A 23,862-nucleotide genomic window follows, 5' to 3' on the forward strand; every position below is an offset into this window, starting at 1 on the left:
TTAAAGGGTCGCTGCTCCGTGTGCCAAGAAGGGATAATGAATGAATTTTTTTAATGAATGAATTTTCAATGAATGAATGCAGGATTGAAGGAATAAGTAATTAATTAATTACATAAATGATTAATAGATATTGTTTATCTTATTAATTGATTTTTAAAAGGGGAGATCAGTGAGTGTGGTAGGAACACTTTAAACCGGGAAAGGAGTTTGTAACTGGAAGTACCTTTTGTGTCGGCTATTGCTTACTTACTGTACGTATTATGTAGATGAACGAAAGATGCTCAAGTGTAGAAAATACACGTTTTTAAGGCGCAGCCCATAAGGGTAGGGCAATGATGTTAGGAACAGCGTTTGTCCCCCCGTATGTATGGTAGGGTATGGTATGGTATGGTATGGTATGCAGAGCCTCCGCTGGGTATGTGGGGGGCCTCCTGCAAACCTCACGTGGGGGCCCCTTCTATTGGAGGGTTCATAATATGGAGACAGATCTTCAAGCAAAGAATTTATTCATACCTTGGTTCCGGAGGGGGTTAGCGAAGTATGACAATGACCAGCTCTGTCTGTTTGTCTCTGCGAGTATCTGTCTTTCCACACCATCATGGGTAATGTATTGCCATGTCTCGGCTATGCCTGTACCGATTGTAACCAAACTTGTTTGGATAGTAGTGTGGGTCACCCAGAGTGTGATATGTGGCCAACAATGAACCAAGTCAAATGTAAATCGCTGTTCATTATTTGCCAGGATAGCTCATGTGGGCCTAATGCTGAGTATGTTAAGAATGAACATAACGCTGACTGACGTCCTAAAGGTACTTCCACAAGATGGAGGAAATGACGTGAAATCGAGTAAATAATTAAGAGTAAATTTTATTCGATTTACTTTGAGGTCGTTGGAAAGCTATTTAACAAGTAATAAAAACTTTTTTTTTTTTAATGGGAAAGAATGTAGGGATGTTACTAGAACAATTCTGGAAACAAGAAAAAATCAAAACTCCGATCAGTGATGTCCGGGGACCAAGACGCCCCATTCTGATTGGACAAGTGTGTAACAACGTCCTTGACAACGGCAGCCCGGACCCGATTACGCAAAGTTTGAACTGAATCGATCTGAAAAATGAAGGAGGTGGTGCATTTTAGAGGTTACTAGCAGAAGTACCCGGCATTGCCGGGTGGGGGAGGGGAGGGGAAGGGGAAGGGAAGAGGAGGGTAACGGGGGGGAGGGGAGGAGAGGGGGTAGAGGGGGGAGGGGGATAAGGCGGAGGGATGGGGGGAGGGGGAAAAAGGGAGGGGGAGGGGAGAAGGGGAGTGGGTAGGGTGGAGGGGGAAGGGGGGGGGAGGGGGGAAGGGAGGGGGAGGGGAGGACGGAGGGGGAAGGGGAGGGCTAGTCAACAATGACGTTGCAGTTCTCATGGTCGGAGAGCAGCACAACAATCGCGACATCGTCCTGCATCTTCGCAACAGCACGAAGCGGATTTTGGAGACTCACCGATCCTGTGACGCCCTCCAGTACCGGCGTTGCCGGGCGGGGGAAGGGAGACCCGTACATTCCCAACCCGTACATTCGCCCTCTCGACTCAAGCTCACTCGGACAAAAGCCTCGCACAAATTACACCGTGAAGGCCCAATGGCCATGTCTATGCCACAAATCAAGTACGTGAGCGAGTCGTGCGCACTGAATTGAAAATATATAGAACGCTCATACTCCGTGAAAAGTGAAGCCGCCGTGTCGCCATCTTGGTTAGCACTACTCGACCAACTCGCTTCGCGGATCTCGTTTGTTTTGAATGTGTGAATTACGTGCGACGCGTAACTGTGAGTTTATGGCGGCAAGGAGCATCACGTGATCGCTCTGAGCGAATCAGCGCGCTGCTCTGCCACCTGATCAGATTCCGTTTATAATATTCCTCGCTGAAATGCGCTGAGGTAATATGAATAAAAAATATGGATCTCGTAAAGATGAAAGAAAAAAAAATCTATGTGGTGTGAATGGCAATGTTCCTCGCTGAAATGTGAAAAAACGCAATCGCTTTTCGCTCTGAAATACGTGCGAACGCGTAACTGAGTTAATGGCGGCAAGGAACATCACGTGATCGCTCTGAGCGAATCAGCGCGCTGCTCTGCCACCGGTCAGATTCCGTGCATAACATTCCTCGCTGAAATGCGCTGAGGTAAAAATATGGTAAAAAAATATTATGAAAATTTTTTTTTTAGGTCGGCCATGTTCTTCCCAGGCTCAATGGCCATGTCTCTGCCAAATATCAAGCACATGGGCCTCTCCGTTTAGGAGTCTATCGGTAACATTACACACACACAAACTGTGATTTATATATACTAGGGCATGCCCGTACTATATATATATCTAAAATTATATCCCCCCCCCCCCTCTATTTACATGAAATGGTTTGGTCCATTCGCAAAGCCAAAGCGAACGGCTTGCGAGTACGGTAGAACCCCCCCCTCTATTTACATGAAATGGTTTGGTCCATTCGCAAAGCCAAAGCGAACGGCTTGCGAGTACGGGTAAATAAATCGCCATAGCTCGGTAACTACTTGTCTGATTAATATGAAACCTTGAAAAGGCACATCCTCAGGTCCCCAGCAATATACCTGGCAAGTTTCAAGTATATCGGACCCGTGGTTGTCGAGAAACAGCGGTCACAGACAAACGACACACAGACACACACACACAGAGATTACTGGAATTATAGATAGACTAGGGCATGCCCGTACTATATATACTAGGGCATGCCCGTACTATATCTATATCGAAAATTTTATCCCCCCCCCCCCCTCTATTTACATGAAATGGTTTGGTCCAAAGCGAACGGCTTGCGAGTACGGTGACAATCCCCCCCCTCTATTTACATGAAATGGTTTGGTCCAAAGCGAACGGCTTGCGAGTACGGTGACAATCCCCCCCCCTCTATTTACATGCAATGGTTTGGTCCAAAGCGAACGGCTTGCGGAGTTTGGTAAATAAATCGCCATAGCTCGCTAACTACTTGTCCGATTAATATGAAACCTTGAAAAGGCACATCCTCGGGTCCCAGCAATATACCTGGCAAGTTGCAAGTATATCGGACCGGTAGTTGTCACGAAACAGCGGTCACAGACAAACATACATACATACATACATACATACATACATACAAACATACAAACATACAAACATACACACAGAGATTACTGGAATTATAGATAGATATCTAAAATTATATCCCCCCCCCCCTCTATTTACATGAAATGGTTTGGTCCATTCGCAAAGCCAAAGCGAACGGCTTGCGAGTACGGTGACAATCCCCCCCCCTCTATTTACATGAAATGGTTTGGTCCATTCGCAAAGCCAAAGCGAACGGCTTGCGAGTACGGTGACAATCCCCCCCCCCCCCCCCCTCTATTTACATGAAATGGTTTGGTCCAAAGCGAACGGCTTGCGGAGTTTGGTAAATAAATCGCCATAGCTCGGTAACTACTTCTCCGATTAATATGAAACCTTGAAAAGGCACATCCTCGGGTCCCCAGCAATATACCTGGCAAGTTTCAAGTATATCGGACCCGTGGTTGTCGAGAAACAGCGGTCACAGACAAACACACACACACATACACACATACACACACACATACACACAGAGATTACTGGAATTATAGATAGATAGATTCATGAAATCCATATATATAGATTCATGAAATCCAATATGACAGCCATGCCACGTGAACTATGACGTCATCCAGAGGATATACATCAAGTCAAGTGGAATACTATAACTGGTCCAAGTTTCAACTCAATTGATCGAAAAATGAAGGTGGAGATGCATTTTAAAGGTTGTCATGAAATCCAATATAGCCGCCTTGTCACGTGACCTATGACGTCATCCAGAGGATATACATCAAGTCAAGTGGAATACTATAACTGGTCCAAGTTTCAACTCAATTGATCGAAAAATGAAGGTGGAGATGCATTTTAAAGGTTGTCATGAAATCCAATATAGCCGCCTTGTCACGTGACCTATGACGTCATCCAGAGGATATACATCAAGTCAAGTGGAATACTATAACTGGTCCAAGTTTCAACTCAATTGATCGAAAAATGAAGGTGGAGATGCATTTTAAAGGTTGTCATGAAATCCAATATAGCCGCCTTGTCACGTGACCTATGACGTCATCCAGAGGATATACATCAAGTCAAGTGGAATACTATAACTGGTCCAAGTTTCAACTCAATCGATCGAAAAATGAAGGTGGAGTTGCATTTTAAAGGTTTTCATGAAATCCAATATAGCCGCCTTGCCACGTGACCTATGACGTCATCAATTTTGATCAATTTTGTTTTCTTTTTCATTGCCAGATCATGTAACCAATCAAAAAAAATTAATGTTCAAGTTCGTATTGATGCATAAATGCCACAAAAAATGTTGTGTTAATCAGATAAAAAAAACTTTTGTTTTTTACCACAACATAGCTGTCAAACCGCTTCACCGGAGTCACGGTGTTGTGAATACGTCATTATATACAACTTTTTTGCACCGTGGGTAGCCGATATTAACCTGACAAGAATGAAATCGATAGCATTTGCGGTTTCGAAGAAGAAGATTTTTAAGTTTCCGCTTAAATCCAAGCTGGTTGCCATGGTGATTGCAAAATCAATATTCGGGAAAAAATATGGCATCAATTCCCATTGGCCCTAACATTCCTGGAAAGTTTCAACTTGATCGGAGCAACAATGCCGACGCTACAGGTTCCACAAAATTCGGCGGAAAGAATAATAGTGAGAAGTCCAATAACAAAAGGAGACCCATTCTCTTACAGACCTGGTCCCCGAATGATCAATTATGCTTGGGAAAAAATCAGTCTGTTCAAACATAAAGATACAGGGTTCTATTTTAAAAGTCCACCTATCTTTCTGAATTGGATGAAGAAGATGTTTAATGTGTGGCAGCAGGATCCATTTATAATTTTAGAATAAAGAGTGACGGGCATATGGAAGAAGCACACAACCAACAACAACAACAACAACAGCTCAGCCACGAAAGGTCAGTTTTTCGCATGTTTCGCTGTATTTTGTACACCGCTCCTTTCACATGCCATCTCCAGGCGCTGCATGATGTCATTGCCGGGAACCGAAGGGGGATCGGCAATGACGCACGCTGAAAGGGAGTTCTCAGTTTTCACTCCGGTTTCTTGTTTGTTTTCTTGTTTGTTTGTTTGTTTTCTTGTTTGTCCGGGCGATATATCAGCCATCCTTTGAGCTAGGAAGCTGAAATTTCGGCACAATAGTGAAAGCCCACAGAATCTTGTTTCTCACAGTCTGAGAGTCCTTTACGTGCTTTTTTGCAAACTCCAAGCGGGCTATCATGTGTCTTTCACTGAGGAGAGGCTTCCGTCTGGCCACTCTGCCATAAAGCCCAGATCGATGGAGTGTTGCAGTGATGGTTGTCCTTCTGGAAGTTTCTCCCATCTCCACACAGGATCTCTGGAGCTCAGCCAGAGTGACCATCGGGTTCTTGATCACCTCTCTTACCAAGGCCCTTCTCCCCCGATTGCTCAGTAGGCTGGGCGGCCAGCTCTAGGAAGAGTTCTGGTTGTTCCAAACTTCTTCCATTTAAGAATTATGGAGGTCACTGTGCTCTTGGGAACCTTCAATGCGTCAGAATTTTTTTGTAGGCTTCCCCAAATCTGTGCCTTGACACAATCCTGTCTCTGAGCTCTGCAGGCAGTTCCTTCGACCTCATGGCTTGGTTTTGCTCTGATATGCATTGCCAGCTGTGAGACATTACATAGACAGGTGTGTGCCTTTCCATGTGTCTTTGCCGAAATCATGTCCAATCAATTGAATTTACCACAGGTGGACTCCAATCCCTGGTGTTGGCTTAGCGGTTAGGGTGCCGGCTTGGGATCCTAGGATCCTGGGTTCGAATCCCGGTCGATCGCTGAATTAACGCCAGGGGGATTGACTCAGCCTGTCATCCCTCCGAGGTCGGCAAATTGAGTACCAGCTTGCTGGGATGAATGATCACGGTGTGTACCCCGATTTAGAATAGGTACACCGTATCCCTGCGCATCGTAAGAGCGTGACCAAGGGTTGGCGTCAGGAAGGGCATCCGGCCATAAAAACATTGCCTCAAACAGGGAACCATGATTGTCATGGGGCCACCAAGGCTAACCCCCGCTCTAGCGGGGAAAATGGCCTTAAAACGATCATTCATTCATTCATTCACAGGTGGACTCCAATCAAGGTGTAGAAACATCTCAAATATGATCAAGAGAAACGGGAAGCACCTGAGCTAAATTTAAAGTGTCATAGCAAAGGGTCTCAATACTTATGTGAATGTGATATTTCAGTTTTTTCTTTTTAATAAATTTGCAAAACTATCTAAAATCCTGTTTTCTCTTTGTCATTATGGGGTATTGAGTGTAGATTGATGAGGGAAAAAATGAATTTAAACGATTTCAGCATAAGGCTGCAACATAACAAGAAGTGAAAAAAGTGAAGGGGTCTGAATACTTTCTGAATGCACTGTATATTGTTACGTTTGTAGGGGGTAGGCAGTGATTACCTTAGTCCAGGTAAAATTGCATAGGTGATATGCTCAGAATGTCGATTAGCCATCTTGATGTACATACGTCAGGCCGTATGTCGTGTAAGCTTGTATCTTCGTCCCCATGAGAGGGGTGGGGTTTGTTAATTAGCTAGGGATTATGGGTAAATTAATCCCTTGTATGTAATGGCCTCTGTTATTATTCCTCTGTTCCTTATGACATGTAGCCCACACACATAGTAAGAAATCGCCCATTTATGACACTAAATAAAAACCAACCGGAAACAGGACTTTGAGCACTATCGCGGATAACATCGACCGTGTGAGCACTCAGGCACAAAAGGTCCATGAGGCCACGCCCCGAAGAGCAGTGATTGGGTCGGGATTTGATTGGTGCAAGGACTGGTAAGATGGGACTCGCTGATAGGAGTGGACATGGAGACGTCGTGGGATGACGTCAGAGCCTCGAGTACAAAACAATTAGAATGGCGGACATTTTCTCTCTCGGGTTCTGGATCTGGTGGTGAACGGTCGTATCCTGACATCGCTCTTCTTCTTTCATTCTTGAGTACTGGCTTTTGACAACGAACGGTTGAGACTCTGGACTTCCTCACATCGTCTGGCTGTGGTGTTGGTGAACAAGATCGTGAGGATAAGCACGGCTGGAAGAATGAGCTGCGCACCAAGGCCTACTGCGCACAAACAAGCGCGTTTTCACACGTTTGGACGTAGCGGCCTCAGAAGATCTTTGAAGATTCCTGACGGGGTTCAAGAGCAATTCGGAGCTAATTCCCCACAATAAATAGCACACCTTTATTTTCGTTCATTTATATTTCCCTTTGTCTGTAATTGAGTCTGTATGGGGACATCTCATTTAGGAATTATAGTTTTTATTTGTCAGTGTTTTATTTTGTTACCGGAATTTTCTTTAATAAAGCCGGTATTTTTGCACACTTTAATTCCATGTCGTTTGAGTTAATTTATCCAGGTGCGAAGACGTCGGGTGGACCCGTGCAGGTAAGCGCTCACCGCTTCTCCCCCACGTGCTCCCCGCGCATATAACAATGGTCCACCATTGAATTGAACGCCTCGGATTTAAAGCTCGTTTGGTCATCTGTGTCGCTTTGCGGTGTTCACCAGAGGGCAGGCACATGACAATATGTATATATATATATATATATATATATATATATATATATATATATATATATATATATATATATATACATATATATATATATATATATATACACACACACACACACATACATACACTTACAAACACACATACACACACACATACGTGTATATACAGTCACGTGAAAAAGAAAGTACACCCCATGTAAAGTTTTGACTTTTTCAATATATTTCAACATACAGCTATTTGATCTTCATTTCAACAAGATTGAGAGATAAAGGTGATATAATATAACAAATACAGACTTGGCATTTAATAAGGAATATTTTTTTCGTGGGGGTGAACTTACTTTTCAAGATGTCTTAGAACCAAAAGTTCGTTGGAATTATGTTGAAATTATTCTAGATTTTGTTAATGTGACCTTTAAAAGAAACAAAAACCACATTTGACATTTCAAAACAAATAAATTGATCCTTGAAAGTGATGTAAACTGATATCGAACTTAATTCATGGACAGTACTGTGTTAAACTTGTGTACGTTTTCCAGAAGTATCTCTTTATTTTGCACATTAGCCAAAAATTTTTTAAACAAAAACAAAAGTTAAATTACGACTGGGATTACGGACAGTAAAATTACAGTTCAGTACTTCGTGTAACCCCCACGAGCATTCAGGAGAGCACGTACACGTTGAGGCATGCTGTTCACGAGATTTGCTGAGGTTTGGACAGGAATCGCTTGCCATGCAGTGACAATAGCCTGCTGCAATTCACGCACAGAGGTCAGCTGCTGGTCCAAGTGGTCGATTTGACGCGTTAATTCTGCCCACATGTTCTCTATCGGATTCATATCCGGGGACATGGCAGGCCACTCCATATGCTCTACACCATGGTCAGCAAGAAAGTGTTGGATCATGCGAGCACGACGAGGCCGTGCATTGTCATCTTGGAAGACAAAGTTTCCTCGAAAGGCTGCACGAGCAAATGGAAGCAATGTTCCTTCCAGAATGGCCCTGTACTTGAACTGGTTCAGGTTTCCATTCAGAATAACCTGGTCAGTTTTGCCCCCTGCATGAAAAGCAGCCCAAACGGTCACCCCACCACCTCCAGCTTGGACTCTTGGCACTATGCAATCTTTGTTGTAGGCTTCATGCACTTGTCTGCGCACTCGGACGCGGCCATCTTGACCATAGACCAGAAATCGACTTGTCACTGAAAATCACGTGATTCCAGTGTCCTGGCTGCCATTGACGGTGCTCTCTGGCCCACTGCAATCGACGCTGGCGGTGTTGTCTGGTCAGGCGTGGCTTTCTCAGGGGACGCCTGGCACAATAGCCTGCTTGAACCAGTCGTTGGTTGACTAGCCTTCTGGATACAGGCACATTTGTCAGTTGCTGCCACTCAGCCCTAAGCCAATTAGCTGACTTGGTACGGCCATTGCGGACTAACCGGTGCAGCTGGCGATCATCCCTCCTTGTGGTTCTGTGGGGACGTCTTGGCCTCGGTATTGGAGTAGGGACACCCCTCTGAGCATTTCGTTTCAGGATCTTTGATACCTGACCTTGAGTGATGCCATACTGCCGAGCAATAGCACGCTGTTTCATGCCCTAATTTCGTAAAGCCACCACTCCATGACAAACAGCATTGTCGAGTTGACGGACCATCTCCAGAGGAAGCGGCAATAACTTTTGGAGATGTGCAGCAGTTGTTTTCCACTAATACAGAACGCAACAACCCTTGTATACCCGACTGTGAAGCCAATCATCAAATGCACCTGTCCGTACATTTTGCCACGCCACCTGTGATATAATCCTGTTGTTGATTTCTTGCTGCGACAGACAATCAGTGACATGGTTCTTTTAACAAATAAATCACCAAAGTGCAAAAGAAACTCACTAGATTGATATACTGAGTTAAGAAAGTAAACCCAAGTCAAGAAGAAAAAAAAATTCCATGTTAAATGCCAAGTCTGTATCATGAAACATTTACATTTTGTAGTCCGTTGTATAATTTAAATAAACATAAATACAAATTTTGCATGTGGAAAAAGTAAGTACACACCTACATTTATCACGACTTCAAATACCTAAAATTAGAATCAGGTGCACCAGCTCAGGTGCAAATGATTAGAACATCGTGAGAGAGGATCTTGGAGGAACCTGTCTTATTTAAACCTCAGACATTTAGTTTGGTTTGCTCTTTGTTGTTGAAGTGTGCGGCGTCACCATGCTGAGATCAAAAGAGCCCTCTGAGGCCTTCAGAAAGAAGGTTGTCGATGCCTACGAGTCTGGGAAGGGATTTAAAACGATCTCCAAACAATTTGAAATCAATCATTCGACTGTCCGGAAGATCATCTACAAGTGGAGAAGATTCCAAACAACTGCCAACTTGTTCAGGCCAGGCCGCCCCAGCAATTTCATCCCGAGAGCAGACCGCAAGATGCTGAAAGAAGTCTCTAAGAACCCCAGAATGTCATCACGGGACCTACAGGTAGTTCTTGCCACAGATGATGTCAAAGTGCACGAGTCTACCATTAGAAAGAGGCTGCACAAATTTGATCTACATGGGAGGTGTGCCAGGAGGAAACCTTTGCTGTCCAGAAAGAACATCAGGGCAAGACTAAAGTTTGCCAATGAAGACCTCGGCAAAGACCAGCACTCCGGGAACAATGTGCTCTGGACAGATGAGTCAAAGGTCGAGCTATTTGGCCACAGTACTGTTACGTGGTCCTCCCGGTGACTACCTGGTCTCGGTGACCCCCGGACCGTGAGAGGAACTCCGCCAGAAAGATTTATTATGTATGCGCTTTCATAACGCAATCAATATGAATTCCAACCAAGAAAAAACCCCACTCCAAGGATCCGGAATAATCAAGGATATATTCCCCGAGCAATCAACCATCAACAATCAGCAATCAATAGTACAAAGATGTAAACTCATCTACATTAACTCTAAGATGGCCATCTTATACATTCCTCACGTGAGCCCCTCTCCCGACTCCCTCCGTGGTCAATGTCTCTCACAATGTCTCCGTACTCCTGTAGTTCGATCTCCGCACGTGGGCGGTTGAACGGACCCTTCCTGACGTGCTTTCACCGGGCACGTCCCGTACCGGGAACAACGGCTGCAGCGCGCACCTCCTGGCCAAGCAAAGCGGGTAATGTAAAGCAGGCAAAGCAACACGCGGCTTGCCCAGCGCGCGCGGCCCAAGGTGCGACCCATACGCGGCCTTGTAGACGGCGAGGCAAACTGTGCCAGCTGCTTGGTTCCATGCACGAACCCACAGTGACTTGACGTGTCAAAGGGTAGTTACACGTCCCGGTAACTCCTCTCGCCAGACGGGCTTTGAAACGCCGATTCTCTTACGTTGCTCAATCGATACCGCTCGCGTCTGAGCTTGGCGAGGAAGAAGAAGAATCGTCGCGTCTCCAGGACCTCGTGTCTTTTCTTCTTCCGTTTCCGGTTTCCTTTTTCTCAGAAGGGCTCCTGACCCTTTAATCACAACAACCTTTAATCGACTACACATTGATAAGCAAAGCCCGGAATAGTAATTCACATACATTCACATAAATATGTAACACTCCCCCCCTTCAAGAAAGAAAGTTTGAACCCAGCGAAAACTTTCTTTGCCGGCCAACTTGGATAAACAAACCAGATAACTCACCCCCCCCCCCCCAACTCATCAGTTCCCCCCGGGCACAGTCATCACTTAAAAATAAAGCAACAAAATTTCACACGATCCCCTAGATTAATTCCCTCTGGACCAAGCGTCAACCACTTCTAGTTTCTCTTGAATGACGGTTAAGAGGTGGTGACCAAAGCCCCCCAATTTAAACCTCTCTATAGCACTTTTTCGGGAGGCCCAGCGGAATATTCCCTACATGGACGCCTTAAGGAATGTGGAGTTCACGGTTAGTCCGGGAACGGAAAGTTTATTACATGGACGCCTTTAAGAACGTGGAGTTCACGGTTAGTCCGTGCAGGAAAGTTCACTACCTGGACGCCTTTAAGAACGTGGCGTTCACGGTTAGTCCGTGTAGGAGCCCCGGCTCGGCGGCTCCCCCGTATATAGTGCTTCAACTTCTCCAGACTCCTAACCGTTACGGTGGGACCCCTTGTCCCAGCCGTTACCTGACTGGCGGTCTCTTTCTCGGCCAGTGCTCTGACATTCATTCTTTCGGGAGGTGCCGTAACTCTGGGAGCCTCCATAGTAATATCGGCTGCTGCCAACCCCAAAACTACTGCCAAGTTGTCCTCTTCTGTAGACCTCTCGACGCCTACGAAAGGCCTTCCCTACTGTTATGGTCCGACCCTCCAAATCCTTACCATTCCAATTCTTCTCTGCCTCCATGGCGTCTCTTGTGCTTGCAAACGTGACAAAGCCGAACCCTCTTGACCGTTGCGTTTCCCTGTCTTTTACCACCCGCACTTCCACCAGCGGCCCATATCTGTTGAAGACAGAGGTCAGAACTTCTTCCTCTGTGTTGAAGTTCAGTCCCCCTACAAATAACTTGGAACTTTTGTCGCCATCCCGAGCTGGTGGGGTGTTATTTTCCCTGCTGTGCTCTTTACCAACCCTCGGGTTACCATAAATTTGCCCCCCGGCCAAATCATTCCCGATAATCACAGATACTCCCTCTACAGGAAGCGTGGCTTGTAAACCGACGGTGACCGGTCCTGACACCAAATCGGATTCCAAATGGATGACATGAAGTGGGGCACTAACACAGCCACCGATCCCTTGTAACCGAACACTATCACCAGTTGCGGTACTCTTTGACAATGGCAAAATGCCTTCAAGCATTAAGGATTGATGGGCTCCTGTGTCCCTCAAAACCCTAACCGGTCTTGGGTTAGTCAAGTCTCCCTTGAGTGAGACCAACCCCTCATAAATAAATGGTTGGTAACTCTTCTGTGGGCGATTTCTTACGTTTGCCATCGCATTCGGAGTGGTACTAGTCGGACTCCGCTCTGGGTCTTCCCTTTTCATGAGGTAACAACTGGACATCAAGTGTCCAGGTTTCTTGCAAAAAGCGCAAGTAGGCCCGGAGGAAAAACTCGTGGTCTGCCTCGGTCCCCCCGAAAAATAAGTTTGTCTTGCGCCTGCAGCCCTCTGATTTCGAACAGGTGGGGTATCCGCGTTGTCCCCATAATCCTCTCGAAGCCGCCGCCATGTATTGTCGTTCTCCGCACCTGCTGTTCCCCACCTCCCCTGCGGAGATCTAGGCGAGGAGTTAGGTTTGTGCACCCCTATCCGGTGTGTTAAGGCATAATCATCTGCCAGGGTGGCTGCGTCCCACAACTTCGGTACTTTCTTTTCCTGCAGGTACACTTTGATGTCCTCGTGGACACACTGTTGAAATTCCTCCACCAGGATCAAGTCACGCAATGTTTCGAAGTCTTTCCCGACTCCTTTTGACTCACACCACCGATCAAACATGTTTTCTTTCACTCTGGCAAACTCCACATGGGTCTCACTCCCCCTCTTCCTGGCATTCCTGAATTTTTGCTGGTAAGCTTCCGGAACCAACTCATAGGCTTTGAGGATGTGCTTCTTCAATACCTCATAATCTGCACATTGGTCCATTGGTAGCGCCGAATAAATCTCTTGAGCTTTTCCCACCAGCACACTTTGCACTAGTATGGTCCAGGCCTCCTCCGGCCAGTTTAACTGTCGAGCCACTTTCTCAAAGTGTGGAAAAAATTTAGCGACTTCCTTTTCACTGAAGGGTGGAACCAGCCTCACATGTCTGCCCACATCCCAGGTGTTCTGGCTAGGTGTCGACCCCGTCAGCAAGGGTGGTACCTCTCCCCGTTCTCTCATTAACTCCAGCTCCTTGAATTTAATTTCTTGCTGAAGCTCCATGTCACGTTCCTTTAATTCCCTTTCCGCTTTTCTCTCCTCTGCTTCGAGGTCCCTTGCAGCTCTCCTCTCCTCTGCTTTTCTCCCTTCTAACCTTTCCTGGAGTTCTCGTTCCACTCTCCTTTCCTCTGCTTGTTTCTCTTCTCTCCTCTCTTCTGCTTTCCTTTCTTCTTCTGCTCTTTCCTTTTCTGCTTTCCTTTCTTCTTCTGCTAACCTTTCCTGGAGTTCTTGTTCCACTCTCCTTTCCTCTGCTTGTTTCTCTTCTCTCCTCTCTTCTGCTTTCCTTTCTTCTTCTGCTCTTTCCTTTTCTGCTTTCCTTTCTTCTTCTGCTCTTTCCTTTTCTGCTTTCCTTTCTTCTTCTGCTCTTTCCTTTTCTGCTTTCCTTTCTTCTTCTTTAATCCGTTCCTGGCTCCGTAATTGCAACTCCAGTTTCCGGAGCTCAACGTCTTCTGGTTCTTCGGGTAGCCACTGCCAGGCTAACTCGTCCCATGTTCCTAATCCCACCATAGACTGTATCACCGTGGTCTGCAACTCTGCCTTCCTCAAATTAGTTCGGACCTCCAAGTTAAAATGTTTGGCCAATTTCAAGAGGTCCGCTTTTAGTAACGCTCGGAACTGTGCCTCACTAGGTGTTACCGGAAGGTTCTGTGCAACAAACGCCATGGTGACTATCGTTAACACCTGTTAACCTTCCCGCAAGACTTTACCACAATTTCTCAAAAATTTACCAATTAATAATTAATTAATTAATTTTAATTAATAAAAACTATTATTTTATTATGTTATACAATTTTAAATCCCGGACTTAGACCCAATTGCGAATCCACAAATCGTAATTTGGACGAGCCCCCAATTCTGTTACGTGGTTCTCCCGGTGACTACCTGGTCTCGGTGACCCCCGGACCGTGAGAGGAACTCCGCCAGAAAGATTTATTATGTATGCGCTTTCGTAATGCAATCAATATGAATTCCAACCAAGAAAAAACCCCACACCAAGGATCCGGAATAATCAAGGATATATTCCCCGAGCAATCAACCATCAACAATCAGCAATCAATAGTACAAAGATGTAAACTCATCTACATTAACTCGAAGATGGCCATCTTATACATTCCTCACGTGAGCCCCACTCCCGACTCCCTCCATGGTCAATGTCTCTCACAATGTCTCCGTACTCCTGTAGTTCGATCTCCGCACGTGGGCGGTTGAACGGACCCTTCCTGACGTGCTTTCACCGGGCACGTCCCGTACCGGGAACAACGGCTGCAGCGCGCACCTCCTGGCCAAGCAAAGCGGGTAATGTAAAGCAGGCAAAGCAACACGCGGCTTGCCCAGCGCGCGCGGCCCAAGGTGCGACCCATACGCGGCCTTGTAGACGGCGAGGCGAACTGTGCCAGCTGCTTGGTTCCGTGCACGAACCCACAGTGACTTGACGTGTCAAAGGGTAGTTACAAGTCCCGGTAACTCCTCTCGCCAGACGGGCTTTGAAACGCCGATTCTCTTACGTTGCTCAATCGATACCGCTCGCATCCGAGTTTGGTGAGGAAGAAGAAGAATCGTCGCGTCTCCAGGACCTCGTGTCTTTTCTTCTTCCGTTTCCGGTCTCCTTTTTCTCAGAAGGGCTCCTGACCCTTTAATCACAACAACCTTTAATCGACTACACATTGATAAGCAAAGCCCGGAATAGTAATTCACATACATTCACATAAATATGTAACAGTACCAGAAGACATGTTTTGGCGAAAACCAAAGACAGCATTTGACCACAAGAACCTGATACCAACTGTAAAGCATGGTGGTGGAAATATTATGGTTTGGGGCAGCTATGTTGCATCAGGGCCTGGGCAGCTCACCATCATAGAATCCACTATGAATTCTTCATTGTACCAGAGGGTGCTTGAGGATAATGTGAGGCCCTCTGTCGGAAAGTTGAAGCTCAACCGAAGGTGGACCTTGCAGCATGACAATGACCCTAAGCATACCAGTAAATCCAGCAAGGAATGGCTGAAAAGAAAGAAATGGAGGGTTCTGGAATAGCCAAGTCAAAGCCCGGATCTAAATCCCATCGAGATGTTGTGGGGGATTTGAAACGAGCTGTGCATGCAAGAAACCCCTCAAACATCACACAGCTGAAAGAATTCTGCATGGAGGAGTGGGCAAAAATTTCTCCCAGTCGATGTCAGAGACTGGTAGACAGTTATAAGAAACGCCGACTTGATGTTGTTTCTGCCAAAGGGGGCAATACCACCTATTAGAGCCAAGGGTGTACTTACTTTTTCCACATGTGAAATTTGTATTTATGTTTATATAAATTATACAATGGACTTCAAAATGTAAATGTTTCATGATATTTGTTATATTATATCACCTTTATCTATCAATATTGTTGAAATGAAGATCAAATAGCTGTATTTTGAAATATGTTGAAAAAGTCAAAACTTTACATGGGGTGTACTTACTTTTTCATGTGACTGTATAGACTTGGCATTTAATATGGAATGTTTTTTTTTTTGGAGGTGAACTTACTTTTCAAGATGACTTAGAATCAAAAGTTCATTGGAATTATGTTGAAATTATTCTCGATTTTGTTAATGTGACCTTTAAAAGAAACAAAATACACATTTGACATTTCGAAGCAAATAAATTGATCCTTGAAAGTGATGTAAACTGATATCGAACTCAATTCACGGACAGTACTGTGTTAAACTTCTGTGCGTTTTCCAGAAGTATCTCTTTATTTTGCACATTAGCCAAAAATGTTTTTTAACAAAAACAAAAGTTAAATTACGACTGGGATTACGGACAGTAAAATTACAGTTCAGTACTTCGTGTAACCCCCACGAGCATTCAGGAGAGCACGTACACGTTGAGGCATGCTGTTCACGAGATTTGCCAAGGTTTGGACAGGAATCGCTTGCCATGCAGTGACAATAGCCTTCTGCAAATCATGCACAGAGGCAAGCTGCTGGTCCAAGTTGTCGATTTGACGCATTAATTCTGCCCACAAGTTCTCTGTCAGATTCATATCCGTGGACATGGCAGGCCACTCCATATGCTCTACACCACGGTCAGCAAGTAAGTGTTGAATCATGCGAGCACGATGAGGCCGCGCATTGTCATCTTGGAAGACAAAGTTTCCTCGAAAGGCTGCACGATCAAATGGAAGCAATGTTTCTTCCAGAATGGCCCTGTACTTGAACTGGTTCAGGTTTCCATTCAGAACAACCAGGTCAGTTTTGCCCCCTGCATGAAAAGCAGCCCAAACGGTCACCCCACCACCTCCAGCTTGGACTCTTGGCACTATACAATCTTTGTTGTAGGCTTCATGCACTTGTCTGCGCACTCGGACGCGGCCATCTTGACCATAGACCAGAAATCTAGACTTGTCACTGAAGATCACGTGATTCCAGTGTCCTGGCTGCCATTGACGGTGCTCTCTGGCCCACTGTAATCGGCGCTGGCGGTGTTGTCTGGTCAGGCGTGGCTTTCTCAGGGGACGCCTGGCACGATAGCCTGCTTGAACCAGTCGTTGGTTGACTAGCCTTCTGGATACAGGCACATTTGTCAGTTGCTGCCACTCAGCCCTAAGCCAATTAGCTGACTTGGTACGGCCATTGCGGACTAACCGGTGCAGCTGGCGATCATCCCTCCTTGTGGTTCTGTGGGGACGTCCTGGCCTCAGTATTGGAGTAGGGACACCCCTCTGAGCATTTCGTTTCAGGATCTTTGATACCTGACCTTGAGTGATGCCATACTGCCGAGCAATAGCACGCTGTTTCATGCCCTAATTTCGTAAAGCCACCACTCCATGACAAACAGCATTGTCGAGTTGACGGACCATCTCCAGAGGAAGCGGCAATAACTTTTGGAGATGTGCAGCAGTTGTTTTCCACTAATACAGAACGCAACAACCCTTGTATACCCGACTGTGAAGCCAATCATCAAATGCACCTGTCCGTACATTTTGCCACGCCACCTGTGATATAATCCTGTTGTTGATTTCTTGCTGCGACAGACAATCAGTGACATGGTTCTTTTAACAAATAAATCACCAAAGTGCAAAAGAAACTCACTAGATTGATATACTGAGTTAAGAAAGTAAACCCAAGTCAAGAAGAAAAAAAAATTCCATGTTAAATGCCAAGTCTGTATCATGAAACATTTACATTTTGTAGTCCGTTGTATAATTTAAATAAACATAAATACAAATTTTGCATGTGGAAAAAGTAAGTACACACCTACATTTATCACGACTTCAAATACCTAAAATTAGAATCAGGTGCACCAGCTCAGGTGCAAATGATTAGAACATCGTGAGAGAGGATCTTGGAGGAACCTGTCTTATTTAAACCTCAGACATTTAGTTTGGTTTGCTCTTTGTTGTTGAAGTGTGCGGCGTCACCATGCTGAGATCAAAAGAGCCCTCTGAGGCCTTCAGAAAGAAGGTTATCGATGCCTACGAGTCTGGGAAGGGATTTAAAACGATCTCCAAACAATTTGAAATCAATCATTCGACTGTCCGGAAGATCATCTACAAGTGGAGAAGATTCCAAACAACTGCCAACTTGTTCAGGCCAGGCCGCCCCAGCAATTTCATCCCGAGAGCAGACCGCAAGATGCTGAAAGAAGTCTCTAAGAACCCCAGAATGTCATCACGGGACCTACAGGTAGTTCTTGCCACAGATGATGTCAAAGTGCACGAGTCTACCATTAGAAAGAGGCTGCACAAATTTGATCTACATGGGAGGTGTGCCAGGAGGAAACCTTTGCTGTCCAGAAAGAACATCAGGGCAAGACTAAAGTTTGCCAATGAAGACCTCGGCAAAGACCAGCACTCCGGGAACAATGTGCTCTGGACAGATGAGTCAAAGGTCGAGCTATTTGGCCACAGTACTGTTACGTGGTCCTCCCGGTGACTACCTGGTCTCGGTGACCCCCGGACCGTGAGAGGAACTCCGCCAGAAAGATTTATTATGTATGCGCTTTCATAACGCAATCAATATGAATTCCAACCAAGAAAAAACCCCACTCCAAGGATCCGGAATAATCAAGGATATATTCCCCGAGCAATCAACCATCAACAATCAGCAATCAATAGTACAAAGATGTAAACTCATCTACATTAACTCTAAGATGGCCATCTTATACATTCCTCACGTGAGCCCCTCTCCCGACTCCCTCCGTGGTCAATGTCTCTCACAATGTCTCCGTACTCCTGTAGTTCGATCTCCGCACGTGGGCGGTTGAACGGACCCTTCCTGACGTGCTTTCACCGGGCACGTCCCGTACCGGGAACAACGGCTGCAGAACGCACCTCCTGGCCAAGCAAAGCGGGTAATGTAAAGCAGGCAAAGCAACACGCGGCTTGCCCAGCGCGTGCGGCCCAAGGTGCGACCCGTACGCGGCCTTGTAGACGGCGAGGCGAACTGTGCCAGCTGCTTGGTTCCATGCACGAACCCACAGTGACTTGACGTGTCAAAGGGTAGTTACACGTCCCGGTAACTCCTCTCGCCAGACGGGCTTTGAAACGCCGATTCTCTTACGTTGCTCAATCGATACCGCTCGCGTCTGAGCTTGGCGAGGAAGAAGAAGAATCGTCGCGTCTCCAGGACCTCGTGTCTTTTCTTCTTCCGTTTCCGGTCTCCTTTTTCTCAGAAGGGCTCCTGACCCTTTAATCACAACAACCTTTAATCGACTACACATTGATAAGCAAAGCCCGGAATAGTAATTCACATACATTCACATAAATATGTAACACTCCCCCCCTTCAAGAAAGAAAGTTTGAACCCAGCGAAAACTTTCTTTGCCGGCCAACTTGGATAAACAAACCAGATAACTCACCCCCCCCCCCAACTCATCAGTTCCCCCCGGGCACAGTCATCACTTAAAAATAAAGCAACAAAATTTCACACGATCCCCTAGATTAATTCCCTCTGGACCAAGCGTCAACCACTTCGAGTTTCTCTTGAATGACGGTTAAGAGGTGGTGACCAAAGCCCCCCAATTTAAACCTCTCTATAGCACTTTTTCGGGAGGCCCAGCAGAATATTCCCTACATGGACGCCTTAAGGAATGTGGAGTTCACGGTTAGTCCGGGGAGGAAAGTTCATTACATGGACGCCTTTAAGAACGTGGAGTTCACGGTTAGTCCGTGCAGGAAAGTTCACTACCTGGACGCCTTTAAGAACGTGGCGTTCACGGTTAGTCCGTGTAGGAGCCCCGGCTCGGCGGCTCCCCCGTATATAGTGCTTCAACTTCTCCAGACTCCTAACCGTTACGGTGGGACCCCTTGTCCCAGCCGTTACCTGACTGGCGGTCTCTTTCTCGGCCAGTGCTCTGACATTCATTCTTTCGGGAGGTGCCGTAACTCTGGGAGCCTCCATAGTAATATCGGCTGCTGCCAACCCCAAAACTACTGCCAAGTTGTCCTCTTCTGTAGACCTCTCGACGCCTACGAAAGGCCTTCCCTACTGTTATGGTCCGACCCTCCAAATCCTTACCATTCCAATTCTTCTCTGCCTCCATGGCGTCTCTTGTGCTTGCAAACGTGACAAAGCCGAACCCTCTTGACCGTTGCGTTTCCCTGTCTTTTACCACCCGCACTTCCACCAGCGGCCCATATCTGTTGAAGACAGAGGTCAGAACTTCTTCCTCTGTGTTGAAGTTCAGTCCCCCTACAAATAACTTGGAACTTTTGTCGCCATCCCGAGCTGGTGGGGTGTTATTTTCCCTGCTGTGCTCTTTACCAACCCTCGGGTTACCATAAATTTGCCCCCCGGCCAAATCATTCCCGATAATCACAGATTCTCCCTCTACAGGAAACGTGGCTTGTAAACCGACGGTGACCGGTCCTGACACCAAATCGGATTCCAAATGGATGACATGAAGTGGGGCACTAACACAGCCACCGATCCCTTGTAACCGAACACTATCACCAGTTGCGGTACTCTTTGACAATGGCAAAATGCCTTCAAGCATTAAGGATTGATGGGCTCCTGTGTCCCTCAAAACCCTAACCGGTCTTGGGTTAGTCAAGTCTCCCTTGAGTGAGACCAACCCCTCATAAATAAATGGTTGGTAACTCTTCTGTGGGCGATTTCTTACGTTTGCCATCGCATTCGGAGTGGTACTAGTCGGACTCCGCTCTGGGTCTTCCCTTTTCATGAGGTAACAACTGGACATCAAGTGTCCAGGTTTCTTGCAAAAAGCGCAAGTAGGCCCGGAGGAAAAACTCGTGGTCTGCCTTGGGCCCCCCGAAAAATAAGTTTGTCTTGCGCCTGCAGCCCTCTGATTTCGAACAGGTGGGGTATCCGCGTTGTCCCCATAATCCTCTCGAGGCCGCCGCCATGTATTGTCGTTCTCCGCACCTGCTGTTCCCCACCTCCCCTGCGGAGATCTAGGCGAGGAGTTAGGTTTGTGCACCCCTATCCGGTGTGTTAAGGCATAATCATCTGCCAGGGTGGCTGCGTCCCACAACTTCGGTACTTTCTTTTCCTGCAGGTACACTTTGATGTCCTCGTGGACACACTGTTGAAATTCCTCCACCAGGATCAAGTCACGCAATGTTTCGAAGTCTTTCCCGACTCCTTTTGACTCACACCACCGATCAAACATGTTTTCTTTCACTCTGGCAAACTCCACATGGATCTCACTCCCCCTCTTCCTGGCATTCCTGAATTTTTGCTGGTAAGCTTCCGGAACCAACTCATAGGCTTTGAGGATGTGCTTCTTCAATACCTCATAATCTGCACATTGGTCCATTGGTAGCGCCGAATAAATCTCTTGAGCTTTTCCCACCAGCACACTTTGCACTAGTATGGTCCAGGCCTCCTCCGGCCAGTTTAACTGTCGAGCCACTGTCTCAAAGTGTGGAAAAAATTTAGCGACTTCCTTTTCACTGAAGGGTGGAACCAGCCTCACATATCTGCCCACATCCCAGGTGTTCTGGCTAGGTGTCGACCCCGTCAGCAAGGGTGGTACCTCTCCCCGTTCTCTCATTAACTCCAGCTCCTTGAATTTAATTTCTTGCTGAAGCTCCATGTCACGTTCCTTTAATTCCCTTTCCGCTTTTCTCTCCTCTGCTTCGAGGTCCCTTGCAGCTCTCCTCTCCTCTGCTTTTCTCCCTTCTAACCTTTCCTGGAGTTCTCGTTCCACTCTCCTTTCCTCTGCTTGTTTCTCTTCTCTCCTCTCTTCTGCTTTCCTTTCTTCTTCTGCTCTTTCCTTTTCTGCTTTCCTTTCTTCTTCTGCTAACCTTCCCTGGAGTTCTCGTTCCACTCTCCTTTCCTCTGCTTGTTTCTCTTCTCTCCTCTCTTCTGCTTTCCTTTCTTCTTCTGCTCTTTCCTTTTCTGCTTTCCTTTCTTCTTCTGCTCTTTCCTTTTCTGCTTTCCTTTCTTCTTCTGCTCTTTCCTTTTCTGCTTTCCTTTCTTCTTCTTTAATCCGTTCCTGGCTCCGTAATTGCAACTCCAGTTTCCGGAGCTCAACGTCTTCTGGTTCTTCGGGTAGCCACTGCCAGGCTAACTCGTCCCATGTTCCTAATCCCACCATAGACTGTATCACCGTGGTCTGCAACTCTGCCTTCCTCAAATTAGTTCGGACCTCCAAGTTAAAATGTTTGGCCAATTTCAAGAGGTCCGCTTTTAGTAACGCTCGGAACTGTGCCTCACTAGGTGTTACCGGAAGGTTCTGTGCAACAAACGCCATGGTGACTATCGTTAACACCTGTTAACCTTCCCCCAAGACTTTACCACAATTTCTCAAAAATTTACCAATTAATAATTAATTAATAAATTTTAATTAATAAAAACTATTATTTTATTATGTTATACAATTTTAAATCCCGGACTTAGACCCAATTGCGAATCCGCAAATCGTAATTTGGACGAGCCCCCAATTCTGTTACGTGGTTCTCCCGGTGACTACCTGGTCTCGGTGACCCCCGGACCGTGAGAGGAACTCCGCCAGAAAGATTTATTATGTATGCGCTTTCGTAATGCAATCAATATGAATTCCAACCAAGAAAAAACCCCACACCAAGGATCCGGAATAATCAAGGATATATTCCCCGAGCAATCAACCATCAACAATCAGCAATCAATAGTACAAAGATGTAAACTCATCTACATTAACTCGAAGATGGCCATCTTATACATTCCTCACGTGAGCCCCACTCCCGACTCCCTCCATGGTCAATGTCTCTCACAATGTCTCCGTACTCCTATAGTTCGATCTCCGCACGTGGGCGGTTGAACGTACCCTTCCTGACGTGCTTTCACCGGGCACGTCCCGTACCGGGAACAACGGCTGCAGCGCGCACCTCCTGGCCAAGCAAAGCGGGTAATGTAAAGCAGGCAAAGCAACACGCGGCTTGCCCAGCGCGCGCGGCCCAAGGTGCGACCCATACGCGGCCTTGTAGACGGCGAGGCGAACTGTGCCAGCTGCTTGGTTCCGTGCACGAACCCACAGTGACTTGACGTGTCAAAGGGTAGTTACACGTCCCGGTAACTCCTCTCGCCAGACGGGCTTTGAAACGCCGATTCTCTTACGTTGCTCAATCGATACCGCTCGCGTCCGAGTTTGGCGAGGAAGAAGAAGAATCGTCGCGTCTCCAGGACCTCGTGTCTTTTCTTCTTCCGTTTCCGGTCTCCTTTTTCTCAGAAGGGCTCCTGACCCTTTAATCACAACAACCTTTAATCGACTACACATTGATAAGCAAAGCCCGGAATAGTAATTCACATACATTCACATAAATATGTAACAGTACCAGAAGACATGTTTTGGCGAAAACCAAAGACAGCATTTGACCACAAGAACCTGATACCAACTGTAAAGCATGGTGGTGGAAATATTATGGTTTGGGGCAGCTATGTTGCATCAGGGCCTGGGCAGCTCACCATCATAGAATCCACTATGAATTCTTCATTGTACCAGAGGGTGCTTGAGGATAATGTGAGGCCCTCTGTCGGAAAGTTGAAGCTCAACCGAAGGTGGACCTTGCAGCATGACAATGACCCTAAGCATACCAGTAAATCCAGCAAGGAATGGCTGAAAAGAAAGAAATGGAGGGTTCTGGAATAGCCAAGTCAAAGCCCGGATCTAAATCCCATCGAGATGTTGTGGGGGATTTGAAACGAGCTGTGCATGCAAGAAACCCCTCAAACATCACACAGCTGAAAGAATTCTGCATGGAGGAGTGGGCAAAAATTTCTCCCAGTCGATGTCAGAGACTGGTAGACAGTTATTAGAAACGCCGACTTGATGTTGTTTCTGCCAAAGGGGGCAATACCACCTATTAGAGCCAAGGGTGTACTTACTTTTTCCACATGTGAAAT

This window comes from Myxine glutinosa, chromosome 3 (assembly GCF_964187855.1).
Source record: "Myxine glutinosa chromosome 3, kmMyxGlut1.1, whole genome shotgun sequence".
Lineage (NCBI taxonomy): Eukaryota > Metazoa > Chordata > Myxini > Myxiniformes > Myxinidae > Myxine > Myxine glutinosa.